At 48.9% G+C, this 20,562-nt stretch overlaps 1 protein-coding gene across 8 annotated transcripts in view; it reads right to left on the bottom strand.

Annotated features, from left to right (window-relative positions):
* Positions 1 to 20,562, bottom strand: part of ARHGEF10L (Rho guanine nucleotide exchange factor 10 like) — a 191,940-nt gene that overhangs the window by 136,508 nt on the left and 34,870 nt on the right. Inside the window, exon 1 of one of the 8 annotated variants that reach the window (XM_034753122.1) lies at positions 761 to 990. The exons of the other annotated variants lie outside the window; for them this stretch is intronic. The gene's annotated coding sequence lies outside the window, so the exon portion shown is untranslated. Of the gene's footprint in view, positions 1 to 760; positions 991 to 20,562 lie in introns of those variants that run through there. 8 annotated transcript variants of the gene reach the window in all.

Genomic DNA, 20,562 nt, shown 5'->3' on the forward strand with positions numbered 1-20,562 from the left:
TCAGTTCCACTGTTCCCCAGGTACAGTCAGTGTGATCTGCCGGCAGATCACACTGACTGTACCTGGGGAACAGTGGAACTGAGAATACACAGGGTGCCGGCAGATCACACTGACTGTACCTGGGGAACAGTGGAACTGAGGATACACAGGGTGCCGGCAGATCACACTGACTGTACCTGGGGAACAGTGGAACTGAGGATACACAGGGTCACAGTGACTGTACCTTGCAAACAGTGGAACTGATACACAGGATGCCGGCACATCACACTGACTATAGCTGGAGTACAGTGGAACTGATGATACACAGGGCGCCGGCAAATCACACAGGGTTTGTTTTCCTGTTAATCGTCATAGGTGCTACTTTTTTCAGAGGGGTAGCTGTGTTAGTCTGTATCTGCAAAAACAACAAGGAGTCCTCGTGGCACCTCAGAGACTAACACATTTATTTGAGCATAAGCCTTCGTGGGCTAAAACCCACTTCCTTATGTCCAAATAAATGTGTTAGTCTCTAAGGTGCCACAAGGACTCCTCGTTGTTTCTATAGGTGCTACTGTCCATCTAGTCCAGTGGTGCATCTGATGAAGTGGGTATTCACCCACGAAAGCTTATGCTCCAATACGTCTGTTAGTCTATACGGTGCCACAGGACTCTGTCGCTTTTTACAGATCCAGACTAACACGGCTACCCCTTCTGATACATCTAGTCCAGGGTGTCCCTACAGCTCCCCTGTTAGTTCAAAACAAGTTTTCTGCAGCCTCACCAGGTCTGTTCAGCTGTGACTCCGACGTTCCCCACCCTGTGTTGAGGCAGGGCTCCATCCAAGCGACAGAAAGTCCCGCTGTAACCCCAACTTCCCGCTGGCCTCCAGCTTTTACTGGTGTTGAGGCATCCTGTGCTGTCTGGAAGGCAGGCCGCAGAGCCGCTGGGAAGAATGCCCGAGCGCCGGATGGTTTTGCAATGCTGCCGTGCGCGGCTGCACAAACTGTTTGCACGCTGCTCACCCGCTTGAGCCAATGCCACCAGCCTGATCGAACGTGGCTGGAGCTGGATCAGCTGGGGCTGTTTTGGTAGCCATGACAACAGTGTGGGCGTGTGCAGAGAGAAGGTTGCAGAAGATCTAAAACAATTACCACAGAGGAGAAATCTACCAGAGAAATCTACTAGATCCCTCTTGCTCAGAGTTTTACTTGACTAGCATGACTTGTGCGAGTTAACCCGTTCCCTCCCAGCAGATCATTTATATCAGGGGTTCTCAACCTTTGTCCTTCTGAGTCCCCAGCCCTGCCCTCCCTCCCACATGCAATAAAACTTCCACGGCCCACCCATGCCACAGCACCTGTTTTTCAGTAGATTAAAAGCCAGGGACGGTGTGACGGGGTAACAAGCAGAACAACGCCCAGGGCCTCGTGCTACAGGGAGCCCTGTGAAGCCGAATTGCCCAGGCTTCAGCGTCTGCCCATGGAGGAAAGGCTCAGGATTCAGATTCAATCCCGAGCAGCGGGGCTCAGGATTTGGCTTTCTGCCCTGGGCCCCAGTGAGTCTAATGCTGGCCCTGCTCTCTGGTTTATTTTGGAAAACCCCCTGAAACCTGCTCATGGTCCCCCGGACCCCGGGTTGAGAATCACTGATGTATGACTCAATATACAAGGAATACAAGTACACTGCTACCTCGATATAACGCGACCCAATATAAGATGAATTTGCCTATAACGCGGTAAAGCAGTGCTCCAGGGGGGCAGGGCTGCGCACTCCGGTGGATCAAAGCAAGTTCGATAGAACGCGGTTTCACCTATAACGCGGTAAGATTTTTTGGCTCCCGAGGACAGCGTTCTATCGGGGTAGAGGTGTATTGCCAATGTTAAGAACAGGACAATCGGGTATCTGCCCAGGACAGGGCTTCACAGCAGCCATCAGTGCCTGTAGAGAGGCAATATGGTCCAATGTCGTGGTTCTCAAATGTATCTGATTGCACCCCCCCTTCTTTGTATCTGGAGTAGTTTACATCCCCCCCCACCTCCCCGTCACAGAAGGGCATTTACCGATATATGCAGCAGCGTTGCTTCACTTGCATCAGTTTCAGCTTCGTTGTTTTTCACTTCAGTTGTTGGGGTTTATTTTTTAACCAAACAAACCATTGTAATAGGAGCACAAGCAAAACTGTGATTCTGGTCCGTGCTCACAATGAAGTGTGCACACGGCCTCGTAGCAAATGGCTTAACGCACAGATGGCAACGACTTTATATAATCATAGAATCATAGAATATCAGGGTTGGAAGGGACATTAGGAGGTATCTAGTCCACCCCCCTGCTCAAAGCAGGACCAATTCCCAACTACATCATCCCATCAAGGGCTTTGTCAAGCCTGACCTTAAAAACCTCTAAGGAAGGAGATTCCACCACCTCCCTAGGTAACCCATTCCAGTGCTTCACCACCCTCCTAGTGAAAAAGTTTTTCCTAATATCCAACCTAGACCTCCCCCACTGCAACTTGAGACCATTACTCCTTGTTCTGTCATCTGCTACCACTGAGAACAGTCTAGATCCATCCTCTTTGGAACCCCCTTTCAGGGAGTTGAAAGCTATCAAATCCCCCCTCATTCTTCTCTTCTGCAGACTAAATAACCCCCGTTCCCTAACGCTATGCAAGCTTCACAGAAATCCATCAAAATGCACAGCGCCATCTGAGGACCAGATATGGTGGAATCCGTTCTGCTAGTTATTCATTGCTGTGGGTAAAATGTGCGACTGTGTGGTTTTTTTTCCTTAAAGCTTCTCATGCCCCACTAGAATATATTCTGTTATGCTGTCCACACACACCCCCAATAAAAGGGATCTGTCCCCCAGTTTGAGAACAGCTGGTCTGGTGGATAGGGTACTGGGCTGGGAATCAGGAGGTCTGTGTCCTAGTCATAGATCTATGATTCCAGGGCAGGAATACCAGACACGTGTGGTATATTGTAACACACCATTCAAGCCAATTTCCTTGACAAGCCTGGCTTGCTGCATGTGGCTGGACAAATCCATTTCCTGGACATCCCTGTACATCATCAGCACCATTACTATTAATAAAAAGAACAGGAGTACTTGTGGCACCTTAGAGACTAACAAATGTATTTGAGCATAAGCTTTCGTGGGCTACAGCCCACTTCTTAGCACTTCTGTGGCATCTCCTAGCATTGTAGGATTAATTAAGTCTCACCCCCTCTCCCCTGTGAGGTGGGTAAGGATTATGGTTCTCCAGGGCAAGGACTGTCTCTTCACTTGTGTTTCTGTAGTTTCCAGCACAATGGGGCCCCAGTACCCTAAGTGCTACTAAGAACACAAATGAACAATTATTATCATTCGCATTTTTGGATTGCAAAATTCAGGCACAGGAAGATAAAGCCAATGTCTCTGAAAACGATCCCTAGGGATCACCTCGGATAAATCAATTCAAACATCTTAACGCGCAGCGAGGGGTCCAAAAAGCACAGAGATCAGGTGCATCGGGAAGGTATATGCTAGCGGCCATGACACGCATTTACAGGGCTGCCTAGAGGGATGAGCACAGAGTGGGTGAAGTTGTAGTTAATCACTCCACCGCTCTGCCTGGCTTTCCCCATCAGCACATGAGGGGTAATAATATTTCCCTACCTTTGAGCGGGGCGGTGAGGCAAAAAATGGTCCCCGGTTTTAGATGCCTCATTTTTTTGGCTGCTGAGTTTGAAACACCTTGAGCCTGATGCACCTGCCGAGCACCTGCCGCTCCCACGGGCGTCAGCTGGGTGGGGGAAGTTTAGCACCTCTGAGAATAGGACTCCTGGCATGTTAAGTTGGGCTTCCAAAAAAATGAGATGCCCCAAATCAAAGGCCACATTTTGGCCTTGCTGTTTGACCAGTAAACATGAAAAGCGCTGGGTAGGTGCTAAGCGTCATCGTTTAACCAATGGCATGTCCTTGCCTGAAACCCTAGGCTCAGGGTTGGCCACGTCCTATCAGAAATATACCAGAGAAATAGACAAGAGCTGAAAGGTCACAAGAGTGGAAGAGGAAGGGTGGTACAATGGTTCCAGCTCTAGCCTAGAATGCCAAAGAGCTTCCCTGCCACAGACTTACTGTATGCCCTTGGGCAAGTCACCCAGTCTCTCAAGGCCTCAGCTCATCATCGGTAAATGGAGATGACAGAGGAGTTGTGCGGAAAAATGCTTTAAAAAGGATGAGGGGGCTATAACCTAAGATAGAAAGAAAAGTGTTTACATTCGGTGTGGGGGTTGGATTCAGGTGGCAGGAATTTAGACGGGACAGGAAGCAGTGACCTTAAACATCAGTTTGTCTCTTGGATTGGTCGGTAGGAGACATCACCTTCCAGAAGGAAGTGTTGTATGTTCCATCTAGCAATATGCACCGCTGATGGAGGATGGACAGAGAAGTATACAATACACGGGTATTAAAGAAATGGTACCTCATTGGGGAGGGGCATTACCTGGTTCCTGTGACCAAGGGGTTAAGCTTTCCTCTTATAGGTTGTATGTATAATGACTGCTTCTTCGATAGAGGGGAGAGGATACCTTTGGGAAGGCGAGGGTTATAGGAGTGGAGTGGGGTGAAGTGACAGGCCAGGAGAGTTTCTGTTACTCTGTTCTACGTGTATTAACCTTCACAGCATTACGGTTATAAATATGGGGCCAGATCCTCAACTGGTGCAAACTGACTGACGCCCGCTGAGGAGCTAGCCGCAGGACCCTTTGAGGAAAGCCCTTGCCAAATGTGCATTGCTTCTGCTGAATCAGTCCCTCAGCTGTCAGGGAGATTCAAAGCACCTAGAGAAGGTAGCGAACATTGACAGAACCAAGCCAAGAGACTGTCAACATCAGAGGTGGGTTCAACACTGCAGACCTGGGCCCGAACTCTCCCAGCACTCAGTTCGGGGATTGGAAGTTCAAGCTGTTGTAGTAATTGGGCCTACAAACGTACCCAGCTTGTGAGCCCAACTGCAGGAGAGAGGATAAAAGTTTGTAAAGGGTCACAATAACCTCTAACAATGAACGCTGATGGGATGATTTAGTTGGGAATGGGTCCTGCTCTGAGCAGGGGGGTGGACTAGATGACCTCCAGAGGTCCCTTCCAACCCGATCTTCTATGATTCTATGAAAAGATGCAGAAGGGAGACAGACAGGCTCCCTGCTCTGTGATGTAACTCAGGGGCTGCGTTAAGATCTTCCTGGTAAATTGGTGTGTCAGAAATTAGGCTTAATTAGTGGGCAAAATGAGGGGATGGGCTATTCCACACACCGCTCCCTTTTGGGGTTCTTAAAAAGAAAAGACTTGGGGGAGGGAATTAACACCCCCGTCTCCTGGGATCCACCGGGACATTGCTGGGCCTTCATCATGCTGATTCCAAGAGATGTCCTGACTAGACCAGGCCAAGAGAGGGACCCAAGTGACACCCCATCTCGACTGACTCTGGGTGAATCCCAAACACCCCCGGAATGTGAGACTTCGTCACACACACACACACCCTTGTGTGTCTTTTTCCCTCCCCACCTTAGCTCCTCTCTCTCCTTTTGCCCTCTCTCTTAGCTGACCAAGACTGTATATTTTCAGCACTGCTGTAAGCCTGTGGCCAGAAAGGCAGCTAAAAGCAAAGCCCTCTGCAGCCTGATGCTGGTTCACCAGTTCTCAGAGGGAGTGATAAGAGCACGTGCTGGGCCTGCGTTTTTCCAGCAGTGAGGTTAGAAGTGAGAGTCCACCCCAAAGACAGAAGCTGCATTTTCTATCTTCGCTGTTCTTTTCTCTTCCCTCATGTGCGTTTGGCTCGTTGTTAAAGACTGCTCCTGTTTCCTAAGACGACAAAACACAGCTCCAGCCCATCTCAACTAACGTCCCTTCTCCCCAGAGACAGCGTTATTCACATATTTTATACCATCTAAAAAGCGGTCAAACAAGGAGTTATTTCTTCGAGAAACTCTCTACAGCCTCGGGAAGGGGAACATGGAATACAGCGAAAAGAAAAGCTTTACTTATTCCTTTACATTTCAAAGGCTTTAACTGTTTTTCTTTCTTTTCCATATCTGCGACAACAGGTTAAAAAGATGTTTAATGGGGTGTTTGCATTGGTACCAAGTAGGGTGACCAGACAGCAAATGTGAAAAAATCGGGACGGGGGTGGGGAGTAACAGGAGCCTATATAAGAAAAAGACCCAAAAATCGGGACTGTCCCTATAAAATTGGGACATCTGGTCACCTTAATACCAAGCAGGCTGAGGTCTCTGTATACCGAATCCCGAAACTTGTTTAAAACTGTTTAATGTTGGACATTTCAGTCATTTGAACATCTTTGACTCCTTGGGCCCCTTTATTCCATGGAAATTAATACAACAAAGTCCATCTCCGGAGAAGGAGAGACTGAAAGGAAGATGTAGAAGGAAGACAGACAATCCCAGCCCCCTCTGGAAATTACACAGGGAAATCACTGCATGTTAACATAAATAAAGGCTGGATAAGCGGTATAGTATGCAACTGCCCAGCCAGATTCATGCACAAACTGAGGGTGAATACAACCATAAGAAGGACCTAAGTGATGCACTGACCTTGGGCTGGCCCACTGCACAGAAGTCAATTTTACCCTGAGTGGAAAGAAAGAAGTTTTCAAACTCTGACGGAGCAAGGAGTGGCCAGAGGGCAGATGCAGGATCCACAAGTGAGTCAGCGAGAGCGGTTTAACTGCAAAAGGAATTGTCGCTGAAGAAAGCGGAATTTGCCTTGTTTGCCAGGAGGAGGGTGGGAAGCTGATGCCAGTGGAAAGAAATACATTTTCCAAGGGGAGGAAAGGAGAAACCTGGACGGAACTACAAGGGTTGCGCCAGAACAGGTGGTGAAGAAATTAACGTTACCAAACAACGGGCAATGCACCAAGAGCAGCCTGGCTCCTTCATCGCATCTGGAGGAGGCGGAAAGAGATTGGGGGAAGTACAGCAGCTCTCAGAAAGCAGACAGAAGGCAGCGGAGATGCAGAGATGGGGTATCCAGACGATTAAGATTAAAGAAATAATTATTTATAACAGTAGCACATAAAGATCTTAATCAGGATCAGGGCCCTACTGTGCGCAAGGTGCTGTACAAAACACAATGACAGACAGGTTACAGTCAAAATAGACAAAGACTTGGAGGGGAAAGAGAGGCCCAAACTAGCCCATGGTCACACAGCAGGTGTGATTTAGGATTAGAATCCAGGTCTGTGGAGTCTCCAATTCAATCCACTAGACCCACAACTTCCCTACGGAACCCAAGGGCTTGATTCTCCCCTTCCTGGGATCTTGTGTCATCATTCCACATACAGGAGTACGTGGAAAGTAGGCACAAATATTGCTCCCAAATCAGGATTCTCCGCTCACTGCCAGCATCGGGAACACTCCACACCTATGGTGCCCAGGTCTAGGTGATGACACAGGGTACAAAGCTGGGGAGAACCAGGCCCAAAATGTTTAGGGCCAGCATTTCAATCACAGGGCTCATGACCATGCAGAGTTGCATTGGGTATGATTTGAAACCAGTTTAGTGAAACCAGCACACAAGGCTGTGTGGACACTCTTATTTCAGTGTGACTCAAGCTTACTTCAGATTAGTTAAAGTCAATTAGAAATTGACTTGAGCAAAACCAAAATAAACAATTCTTAGGGCGTGTCTACATATAGAGGCACTCCTGACTAATCCTTCCAGATTAGCTCAATGTGTTGACACTTACTCCACAACAACAGTGCCTTGTGCCTGTTCAGTTTCACTTTAACTTCAAAGTGGGTTAAACTAGCAGGAACAATGCTCTTGTTAGTGGAATACAAGTGCCCACACATTGAGTTAATCAGGAACAGCTATTGTGCTTTAAATTCACACCCTACCTTAATCCACATTAATTTTCAAGTGTAGACAAGCCCTGAAGCTGAAATCAGAGCACCCACTCAGCTTTGTGCACCAGTTTAAGGCTATGTCTACACTACTGCGATAAATCGACCTACGCTAGGCAACTCCAGCTACATGAATAACGTAGCTGGAGTCAACGTATCCTTAGGTTGAGTTACCGCGGGGTCTACACCGCGGGTGGTCAACGGGAGATTTTCTCCCATCGACTCACCTTACTCTTCTTGTCAGGGGTAGAGTACAGGGGTCAACTGGAGAGTGATCTACAGTCGATTTGGCGGGTCTTTATTAGACCCGCTAAATCGACCGCCAATGGATCAATCTCAGAGCGTGGATCCCTGCCGTAGTGTAGACCTGCCCTAACTGAATTGTTTTTTAAAATGGTTTAAATTAAACTGGTCCAAGTTGCTCTTGGAGACGCTCGAAATAAGTCACTCTTAAACCGAAATAAGCGCATCAACAAAGGAGTTTGCACCAACTTAACGGAACCAGTTTAGGTTTTGTCTACATGACAGACCTATATTGGTAAAACTACCTCGCTCAGGGGTGAGAAAAATCCACACCTCTGAGCGACGTAGTTATACTGACCTAACACCCCAGTGTAGCAGCTATGTTGGCCGGAGAGCTTCTCCCGCTGATATAGCTACCGTCTCTTGGGGAGGTCTCCTGTCAGCTTCGAGTGTCTTCATTAAAGCGCTCCAGCGGTGCGCCGGTGCAGCTGCACCAATGCAGTGTTTTAAGTGCAGACTTGCCCTTAATTAATTCAGCATAACTAAAGCGGTGCAAACCTTGGGCAGACAGGGCCGGGTTCAATTCTGCTGGGCTTGTCTAGATGAACGGTTAGCATGCAGCAAGATGGGGAGTTAATCAAAGCAGGCAGATCACAGCACTCTATGGAACCTTTAGTACGGGACAGCGGAGTGCACACAGCCAGTTAGCCCACGGCAGGTTACTGCAGGGTAGATTGACACACTGGCATGCCGCGCACTAACAAATCATCTAGACCAGTGCTTCTCAACGACCGGTCTGTGGACCAGCGCCGGTCCCGGAGATCTCCCTCACACAGTTTAGGAAGCCAGCAAGATGGTCCCTGGTATCAAAAAGGTTGAGAAACACTGGCCTAGACGAGCCCAATCAGCAACGTGGCAGTCGCTAGTTGGGTTAGTTTGCTCGTTCCCAGACCAAACTTGCATTTTCTGTGGCGTGAGGTGAGCATCACATGAGTCTCCAGAACTAAACAATCATCTCAGCTTAGACAGGGCCCGATGCAAAGGCCTTTGATGGCAATGGGAAGAGTCTGACTGACTTCAACAGGCTTTGGAGCGGATCCGCTGTTTAAACCAACCAGGGAAAACTCAGAGAAGCCCCATGCCTGCCTGCCTGCCTGTGTCACTGGCCAGGGGAGGAGAGTGGGAATGCTGCTCAGAAATAGAGGCAGACACACACCGTCCAGTGAAAGACGAACTGTGGAAGACCGTGCCTAGCAAACCCAGTGGAACGTTTGGAGACAAATAACACAAGGAGTCAACCCCAGGGTGCGGAGGAGCTGACAGCTGTAGATTCAATCCCCTCAGCCTGCAAGAAAGGGACCTTTCAATGCATCAATCAATCACAAGGCCACTACAGGAAGCGTGGTCCAGAGGTTAGCTATCTGAGCCGATGAAAAACTGGCTTTGATGTCCAAGACAGAGAGTTGCTTGTGTGTGGAAGTAACTCATGACAGAAGAAGGGGGATTGCTGAAGCGTCTCAAACCACGTGGGATAAAAGAGCGGCTGCCCCAGATTTCCGTGCACGCTTTCTTGGGGTCTAAATAGTTGGCTTCATTTTTTTTTTGCCATTCTCAGCAACTTTTGCCACCCCTCTGCACGTCTGATGCAGGCAACAGGGTGTTGGTAACAGGACCCCATGATGGATATTTTTTTATTACGCCAGCCTGTAAAGTACCCTGGGGCTATATAAATAAATGCATATTTTATTATTACTGTAAATAACCAAAAGGCACAAAAATAAACACATCTGACAGATCCTAGATTAAAAATAAGTCCAGATTCTCCATTACCTGGGCAAAAAAATCCATTTGTTTCTTTCCTGCAAGACTGAAACTCAATAACTTCCACCCCGCTTGTGACGCTCTTGAAAACGAATCCTACAAACAGATGCTTTCTCAGTAGCGCTTTTGCAAAGGGCCTGTTGTCTGCACAAATATATTAACAGTGATTTATTGGGAAGGAGAAGCCAGGGATATTTTCTCTCTCTGAACTCCGCTCCCTAGCCCTAGAGTTGGAATAACTTCCCAGCCAAGGAGTGTGTTTTCACTCCTCTTCTGGATATTTGTATCTGCTTTATATTATCATTTGCTATCTGTATTATAGACACCCCATTCCCCTGAGAGGCCCACCCCTTTAAATGAATCAATGAAGAGGGTCCTAGCTTCCAATGGACGTCTGAATTTTATGCTTGTAAATGCAGGCTCACTGGACTATGGTCAATCCACGAATGCGCAGACCTTCCTGGATCAAACTGCTCCAAAAGTCTAGGCTCCTCCCATCTGAGCTAAAGGAGAACCCTCACTGGGGGCAGTTTAGAGGCAATGACACTCAGTTGAGCATAGGGGGCAATAAAGATACCCCTAGTAAGCCCATTGCCATACACTGTGTGCGATACTCTATCCTCCCGGATTCAGGTACCTGATTCCCTACATTCAATGCGCAAGTCTTTCCAAATGAAACTGAAGAAGATCTATCATGACATGGAAAGACACAAGCACCAGGAGGCCTCCACCTGTTCCAATGCCAACTACAGCAACGAACCACCAAAATGCACCCCAAGCCCACCAAGCATCATCTTTCCCCCGGCTAATGACAGAGCGGCACGTCCACATTCCCGGGGGGGAATACATCGCTGTGCCCGGCTCCGAGCTCAAAGGAGGGCTTGAGTAGGACTTAGTACAATGGACCCTGTGCTGGCGGATCACAACCTAAATGCTCTGCGTGGCTGGCAGCAGGAGAGGGGCGAAAGGGTCCCAGAAAAGGCTACAGGAAGAAACATTTGGGAGACTTAAAGTTTATCTCAGCAAACAAATGTCCTCGCTGGTTTTCTAATTCCCTGCATTTTGACTCTTCCCCCTTCCAACGAAAACGAACAGCTCTGTTCATTGGAGAGCAAAATAACTGGAGCAACAAATACATAAATAAATACCTTCTCAAGGCCTAGAATAAAAGATGGGATCAGCCCACCAGATTTCAGCAGGCTATCGGAGATGGGGAAGGAGGGTACTGCTTTGACAGCCAACATATGCTCCATAAGAGGCGGATTTCTCCTACAGCCAGTTCTTTTACCATCTGGCTCCTGCAAGCGAGCGCATTACGGAGGGGAATTAGTGAGCTAGATCCCCCTCTCTGAAATGACGGGTGGAGATCCCTAATTGCTACGGTGGTGTGGGGGGGAAAGATATCTGGTTGCTGTAAGGCAAGTGCATTAATGCAGACTCGAAACAGCGCGAACAGTAGCAGCTGTGCAGAGCTGTACCGCACAAGGGCCACCACTTAGGCCTCTGCAAAACATGCCTTATGCCATGCCTCAAGGTGGCCTATTTCAAACAGCTGACCAGAAGGTGTGAGTATCAGCAGGGGGAAATTAGTTTTTGTAGTGACCCATCCACTCCCAGTCTTTATTCAGGCCTCATTTGATGGTGTCCAGTTTGCAAATTAATTTCAGTTCTGCCATTTCTCATTGGAGTCTGTTTTTGAAGTTTTTTTGTTGAAGAATTGCCACTTTTAAGTCTGTTGTTGAGTGTCCAGGGAGATTGAAGTGTTCTGCTACTGGTTTTTGAATGTTATAATTCTTGATGTTAGATTTGTCTCATTTTTTTATTTTTTATTTTTTTTTTTGCGTAGAGACTGTCCGGTTTGGCCAATGTACATGGCAGAGGGGCATTGCTGGCACATGATGGCATATATAACATTGGTGGACGTGCAGGTGAATGAACCGGTGATGTTGTGGCTGATCTGGTTAGGTCCTGTGATGGTGTTGCTGGTGTAGATATGTGGGCAGAGTTGGCACCAGGGTTTACCTTGATTACATTGGCCTCATTAGCACTACAAAAGTGATTTCCACCCCTTCTTGCCAACTGTTGAGAATAGCCCACTTCCACCTTAACAGATTTGGCTCGTTAGCACTGACCCCCCACTTGGTAAGGCAACTCCCATCTTTTCATGTGCTGTGTATTTATACCTCTCTACTGTATTTTCCACTCCATGCATCTGATGCAGTGGGTTTTAGCCCACGAAAGTTTATGCCCAAATAAATGTGTTAGTCTCTAAGGTGCCACAAGGACTCCTCGTTGTTTTTGCTGATACAGACTAACACGGCTACCCCTCTGAAACCTGACACCATTTGGGGTCTTTCTCTTAAAGTCCCAGCCCCTGGAGGCATGTGATCAAGTGAGCATCTCAACTTTCCTTTTAAAAAAGTTTCTAGCCCTCACGGTGGCGGGGAAAGGTTACAAATGGGATCTGAGTCAAAGGGGAAAGACGCCTTGTCAGAAAGCTCACCTAACCAGAGAGTGTGTCTCGAATAAGCTTACAAGCAGGCTACTCGCCAGGCCTGCCAATAGCCCTGGGTTTGTGGGGCGTCTGACAATGCAGGGCAATTATCCCAGACTACAGAGGCTACAGCGGGGGTCTCAAAGTCCCAGCCCGCGGGACATCTGCGGCCCGAGAACCTCCCCACTGCACCCTGCGGAGGAAAGACGCAGGCAGACGCGCTGCCAGCAATCTCAACTACAGGCGCCGCCCCCGCAGCTCCCATTGGCTGACGGAGAGGGACAGAGATACTATCACTAGTTGCCGGGCAGAGTCAGCCATAGAGGTAGCATCATAGAATCTCAGGGTTGGAAGGGACCTCAGGAGGTATCTAGTCCAACCCCCTGCTCAAAGCAGGACCAATCCCCAGACAGATTTTTGCCCCAGATCCCTAAATGGCCCCCTCAAGGATTGAACTCACAACCCTGGGTTTAGCAGGCCAATGCTCAAACCACTGAGCTATCCCTCCCCTTTTTTCCACAATGAAAACAAGTCAAAATACCGAACACAACTATCTGATGCACCCCTGGTGCAATCCTGAAGGTTTCAACTGCTCGGTCACCGAGGCCAAACATCAACAAACTGACAGAACTGAAGCGTGGCCAGGTGGCTGGCCAACACTAAAAACTCGCTGGCAGGCGAAGAACTGTATAAAGTTGTATGACAGTTTTATTATTTCTAAGACATTTGAAATAAAAAATACAATATAAACGTTTTCTTTTCTGAACACCATCTTCAGTGACATGATTGGCCCGCTGGGAGGATCTGTGGACTGGTGCTGGCCCTAAGGTAAACTGAATTTGAGACCCCTGGGCTACAGCGTTAGAGACCCCTGGGCTAAAGCGATTTTAGTTTTATTTGCAGATCTTCCACAGACTGCTTGAGCGACCAAGCCCTGTCCATAAAGTGGGCACAATAATCCTTGTCTGCCTTGACTATTCAGACCGTGCAGGGCAGGGCTTCTCTCTCACCACAGGTGTGTACAACACCTACATAATGGGGCCCCCACCCTGGCTGGGGCCACCACGTAGTAGCACAGTACAGCTGAGCGTAATCAATCCAGAGCTGTAATATGGGGGACTTTTTAGTTCATCTTAGCGAGTGACATTTTAAAAAGACATGTTCTCCCTAGCAAGTAAAGGGGAAAACATTCAAAACGAGGAAAGTTGGAGCAACTGCTGCAGCTTGCCAGCCCCGGTGACTTAATACTCGTCTAGGAACAAGCTGGAAAATCTTCTTTATTCGTTTATTTTTAGCCTTTATGCTCGATTGACAGCTTCCAGGTGTTAGAACTGCAGTCAGTGTGCTCTGTTGCCATCCTCTGTTTGCTCTGTTACTTTCCTTGCTCGCCGCTAATCATGCAGGCCAATTTCATCTGCCTGGGTCTCTCTAGCAAGGCTCCGATGTTAACTCTATTTGCTCTAGGGCCTCGGTCCTCTCCACATCCCCATGAAGGCTGGGCCTTCCTAAGCAATGGATTCCACACCAGGCATTCAGCATGCAGGGTACCAGGGGATGACACAGCAGTAGTCGAACTACAAACGGTTTCCTTGCACCACGAGCAGAAAGAAGATCAGATGTTTCAGCCCGAGCTGCCCTTCATGGTTTTGAAGACGAAATGAAGAAAACTAGACTATTTCAGCGATTGTGTTACGTGACAATACGGCACGTCGCTAGCAGTCGTGTATATCGTGCACGGCTGCGGTCCTGAGAGAATGGCGAAATAATAAAAATATAAAAATGAAAAAAAAAATTCAAAGAAATTTCCATCACTGCTGTGCAGCACAGGGCACCGTCACAATCTGAAAGTATTTTGGAACCGACCTCAAACGTCTACTTCCCAGTTTCATTCTTGTGCCCCAGTTACACCATTTAAAGCCCCCTGAAATGGCCCTTTCAGTCATGGGAGCTTACAAAGGACTGGGGAAACTTCATATGGGAAATGACTATGCAGAAAGGAGTACTGCGGAAAGGGATCTGGGGGTCATAGTGGATCACAAGCTAAATATGAATCAACAGTGTAAAACTGTTGCAAAAAAAGCAAACATCATTCTGGGATGTATTAGCAGGAGTATTGTAAGCAAGACACGAGAAGTAATTCTTCCGCTCTACTCCACGCTGATTAGGCCTCAACTGGAGTATTGTGTCCAGTTCTGGGTGCCACATTTCAGGAAAGATGGGGACAAATTGGAGAAAGTCCAGAGAAGAGCAACAAAAATGATGAAAGGTCTAGAAAACATGACCTATGAGGGAAGATTGAAAAAAATGGGTTTGTTTAGTCTGGAGGAGAGAAGACTGGGAGGGGACATGATAACAGTTTTCAAGTACATAAAAGGTTGTTACAAGGAGGAGGGAGAAAAATTGTTCTTCTTAACCTCTGAGGATAGGACAAGAAGCAATGGGTTTAAATTGCAGCAAGGGCAGTTTAGGTTGGACATTAGGAAAAACTTCTTGTCAGAGTGGTTAAGCACTGGAATAAATTGCCTGGGGAGGTTGTGGAATCTCTGTCATTGGAGATTTTTAAGAGCAGGTTAGACAAACACCTGTCAGGGATAGTCTAGATCAGTGTTTCCCAAACTTGGGACGCCACTTGTTCAGGGAAAGCCCCTGGCGGGCCGGGCCAGTTTGTTTACCTGCCGCGTCTGCAGGTCCGGCCGATCGCAGCTCCCACTGGCCGTGGTTCGCCGCTCCAGGCCAATGGGAGCTGCTGGAAGCGGTGCGGGCCGAGGGACGTACTGGCCGCCGCTTCCATCGGTTCCCATTGGCCTGGAGCAGCAAACCAGTAGGAGCCACGATTGGCCGGACCTGCGGACGCGGCAGGTAAACAAACCGTCCCGTCCCGTCAGGGGCTTTCCTTACACGAGCGGCGACCCCGGTTTGGGAAATACTGGTCTAGATAATACTTAGGCTTGCCTTGATTGCAGGGGACTGAACTAGATGACTTCTCGAGGTCCCTTCCAGTCCTATGATATCACCCAGCAACCTCTCCCAGACAGCACTGCTGATCTTCAAAGGCAACTCTGTTCAATATTTCTCCTGGGGAACTCAGTGGCCAGGCAGCAGGATCTGCTGCGGGAGGAGGTGGAAAACGGATGGGATTTCATTATCATCTGATGAGGAAGAAGCTTCAGAAGGATGAGGTGGGTTGGGCTCCTTGGGCCATTTTAATCCAGTTACAGAACCCTGCAGCACAATAACACAAGCCAGCTAGCAGGGCGGGACAGTCATGATTTTACTACCACGCTTATCCTCATGCTGTCTAGTTGCCCATCCTGAGCTGTGTTTTTAGGAATACGGAGCACCTGCTACGCCCACTGCAGCCCAGGGGGTCTGCAGCTGCTCAGCCCCTCTGAAAACCAAACCCAACGGCACCTTCCGTCGGGCACCCAAGAATTGAGATGCCCAAAATGGAGTCATCGACTTTAAACCCAGGAGGGACCATGAGATTCTCTAGCTAGTCAGACCTCCTGCACCTCAGAGGCCACCAGCAGCACCTGGCCACTCCCCACCAAGCCTCACAATCGGAATTAGACCAACGTATTTCAGCCCTTCGGCGACTAAAGGGTTGTGTGCCACAGACAGAGAACACCAGTGTCCGAAGCCCCTGCAGTGGCAGGGAACAGAGTAGGTGAGATATACCCAGATAATCCTGGCAAGCGACCTATGCCTCACACCGCAGAAGAAGGCAAGAAAACCCCCAGGTCCTGCCTGACCCCACATATGGTAATCAGTTAGACCCTGAGCATGTGAGCCAGAACCAGCCAACCAAGCATCCGAGAGAGAATTCTCCATGCCACTTCAGAGCACCAGCCCACCCCATCCACTGTTTTATCTCCAGCCATGACCATCTCTGATGCCTCAGAGGAAGGAGACAACAGCAACAACGAAAACCAAATACACTGGAGGGGGGAAGGGATTGCCTTCCTGACCCCTGCAGGTGAAGTCCTAGAGCATGAGATTGGAAATTTTGGAATGTTTTGACATCCCCTTCAACTAGGGTGACCAGATGTCCTGTTTTTAAAGGGACAGTCCCGTTTTTTGGGACTTTTTCTTATATAGGCACCTATTACCCCCCACCCCCTGTCCCATTTTTTCACAGTTGCTATCTGGTCACCCTACCTTCAACATACAACAGGTCAGCATTAGGACTGCGATTAAAACTCATACGTTTCCCGCCTCTGGAGGGCACGCTCCAGTGACTGGACAACGCCGTGTCCCATGCTGTCTCCAAAATTATGCAATTTTAATCAAGAACGCTGTTTTAAGAAGGCAGGGCTCCAGGTTCCCACGGTCGGACTGTTTGTTTTATTTTAGAACTTATTTATTACCACAAAACCCCCATTAAAATCTGCCCTCCGGCTGGCTTTCCTGTTGGCACTTGCTGTCTAATCCCTCCAAATTACAACCGGTGCCACTTGCGTCTTTCAAAGCACCTTCTCATGCACTTGACTCGTCTTTAAAGAGAGACATCCTTGAGTATTTAAAGGAGACTTTCAAGAGGGAAAAAACAATCAAATGGGCTTGTGCACTTTTCTGTTTCTCTGTAGTGAATAAAGAACACCTGGAAAAACTTTATTTTATTGTGTTACGGTTTTCTTTCTTCTCGTTTTTTTTACAAGAGAAATTCATGTATTACCTGCCCGGGAAAAGTCTCTGATTAGCAGGACCAGTCCTGGGTATTTTGTCACGCAGGGCAGAAAACAGTCCCGATGCCCCCTGAAAGGCCAAGCAAGAAACCAAACCAAAACAAAGCCAATGTAGCACCCCCCGATGTTGATTTGATGCTCCCGGAAGTCGGTGCCTAGGGCAACTACCCTCATTGCTCACCACTAAGGCTGGCCTGGATGTTTAGTGAAGACCTTACGTTGGGCTATCTTGGGTTCTGGGGTAGCGTGTGCATTGGAGCGGCTACATTAGCACAAGTCCCCAGTGTAAATGCATTGCACTAGTGTAAAGACAAGGTCTGCACTAAGTTGCCAGCGTAAGTGACAGTGGCGGCGTTTGTTTACATAAGAGGGTTGTCCCAATTTCCCTAGTCTAGACAAAGCGAAATGACAACAGCACGTTATGGAAATGGAGAACGGAAGAGATTTTTCATCAGGCAGCTTAAAACTCTTTGACTGTTATTTTTGCCACTGCCTATTAAACGACAAGAACTGACTCACATTTGGGATAAAAGAGTCTTTGTTAATCATTCAATAGCCCACCCATTCAAGTGAGGTGGCAGAGTTCAAAGTACAAATCCTTCAAGGCTTTGTCCTCCAGCAAAACGAGAGGAGATTTTGAAGGTTGAAACGAAACCCCCTCTTTTGTTCTCTATTATATAGAGGCACAGCCTAATTTTTTAAAAATCCTTTGCAATTCAGCTTTCAAGCCCTAGATTCAACCTACTGTATGTTGTCATTGTTCTAACATAGGGGGAGCGACGGGGGGACTTCTCCCAATTCTAGAGAGATGGGAATGAACCACAAAATTCCAGTCTGGATTTTGATTATTCCCCCTACCCCAAATTCAGGAGCGATGCTTGGATCCATGATTTTCAGTTCAGGCCTATCACACAGGTAGGAGACAGCTGTAAAATTTGGATGTAGGTTCTCTGAATCCCCTCAAAGAATTGAGAGCATTTGGATCCAGGGGTATTTACAGAGGAAAGATGGTCTTGGGGTTAAGGCACCGGACTGGCTCTCAAGAGGTCCAGGTTCAATTACTGGCTCCGCTACAGCCTTCCTGTGTTACCATGGGCAAATCACTTACAGGCCAGATTGTCAAAAATGCTCATTGCACTGGATGCAGAATGAAAATCTGGCCACTTGGTCAGGTGCTGAAAATGGCCGCGGTTGGATGCTGATCTCTTTTGGAAATCTGGCCCTGCCTTTCTGTGTGCCTCAGTTTCCCATCTTAGACATTGGGATACTAGCATTTCCTCACCCCATAATGGGGTGTAGGGACAAATACGAGATGTCTGCGAGATGCTCAGATTCCATAGCGATGGGAGGCAGGTAAGTAGGCAGATTTCTGATTCTGAAGGATCAGCTGTTAAATTTCACCAGGAAATAAACTGTCATTTATGCAGGACATGGCCGAAAACCTAAAACCGTTAACACTATGGTTACGCATTCCTAGCCCCATCAGCTCCGATTGTGCTATATCCACAAGGAACAAAACTGCATCGCATGGGCCCTTGCTCCGTTAGAAACACAAAAGACCGGATCCTCTGCTGATGCCAACTTCAGTGGGCAACTCTGGTTTACACCACGTTTGGGGTCAGGAAGGAATTTTCCCCCAGGTCAGATTGGCAGAGACCTTGGAGGGGAAAGTGGGGAGGGGAGGTTCGCTTCCTCTGCGGCATGGGGCACGGGGCACTTGCAGGTTTAAATTAGTTTAAATGGTGACAGGTTTCAGAGTAGCAGCCGTGTTAGTCTGTATCCGCAAAAAGAAGAACAGGAGTACTTGTGGCACCTTAGATTTGTTAGTCTCTAAGGTGCCACAAGTACTCCTGTTCTTTTTTTTAAATGGTGAGTTCTCTGAAACTTTAAGTCTTTAAACCAGGGGCGGGCAAACTTTTTGGCCTGAGGGCCGCATCGGGGTTCAGAAATTGTATGGAGGGCCGGTTAGGGGAGGCTGTGCTTGGCCCGGCCAATGCCCCTATCAGATCCCCCCTGCTTCTCGCTCCCTGACAGCCCTCCAGGACTCCTGCCCCATCCACCCCCCCTGCTCCCTGTCCCCTGACTGCCCCCAGACCGCCCCCAGACCGCCCACCCCTGACTGCCCCCTGCCGCCCCCCCCAACCCCCCCCCCCCCCCCGCCCGCCCCCCCCCCCCCCCCGGACCTCTGCCCCATCCAACCACCCCTTCTCCCTGACTGCCCCAGAACCCCTGCCCCCATTCAACCCCCCTGTTCCCCGCCCTCTGACCGCCCCGACCCCTATCCACACTCCCACCCCCTGACCACCCCCCCCGAACTCCCCTGCCCTCTATCTAATCCCCCTCCCCCGCTCCCTGCCCCCTTAATGCGCTGCCTGGAACACCAGTGGCTGGTGGCGCTACAGCGGCGCCACCTGGAGGGAGCCGGGCCACGCTGCCACCACTGCCGCCACCATGCAGCACAGAGACCGGGTCAGGCCGGCTCTGCAGCTGCGCTGCCCCAGGAGCTCGCCGCCCCGCCACCCAGAGCATTGCACCAGTGGCACAGTGAGCTGAGGCTGCGGGGAGGGGGAACAGCAGAGGAGGGGCCAGGGACGAGCCTCCCAGGCCAGGAGCTCAGGGGCCGGGGAGAACGATCCCGCGGGCCGGATATGGTCCGCAGGCTGTAGTTTGCCCACCTGCGCTTTAAACCATGATTTGAGGACTCCAGTAACTCAGGCAGAGGTCAGGGGTCTATTACAGGAGTGGGTGGGTGAGGTACTGTGGCCTGGGATGTGCAGAAGGTCAGACTAGATGATCACGATGGTCCCTTCCGGCCTTCAAAGTCTCTGAGGTGCAGCCTCCTAGCGCATGTGTTGTTTAAGAAAACTGATTTCAGCTACTGAGCCCTGTACATTTTAAGTTCCCTGTCCAGAGCCAGCATCTCCCCATATCAACACGCAAGTGCTGATCTTAATGCGATGTGGCTAACGCCAGGGTTTAGATAGCAACGCCCATATGGACTGCTGATCCATCCCCGCTTTCCAACATCCATGGGCTGCAGTAAACATCCCTGGTGAAAGAGATAAGGACCTTTTATTCCAGCAAAAATAAACCCATGCTGTGCTCAACTCCGCTGGAGTTTCCTGATTCAAGGGCCAGCATCCAGACACACAAGTGTGAAACCCTACTGATCTAGGGGGAGGTGTGGGTGGGTTTGAAGTTTCTAGTTAAAATTCTGGCCTCTGAAAAGTTTTGTTTCAGGAGAAAAGATGCTTTGTTTCCTGCTTCCTACTTCCTCTGGGAGATCAAAGACTGAGAATGAGGGAAAAGGCTCTGATGGCGGGAGGGAACCCTTGGCTCTAGCCTCTGGATGGGAGAAATTGCACAGGCAAATTTACAAGGTTGCGGGGAGATCTGTCACGTAATAAACATGAGCTAGACATACAGAAGCAGGACCTGA

The sequence above is a fragment of the Trachemys scripta genome, chromosome 19, assembly GCF_013100865.1.
Source record: "Trachemys scripta elegans isolate TJP31775 chromosome 19, CAS_Tse_1.0, whole genome shotgun sequence".
NCBI classification, from domain to species: Eukaryota; Metazoa; Chordata; order Testudines; family Emydidae; genus Trachemys; species Trachemys scripta.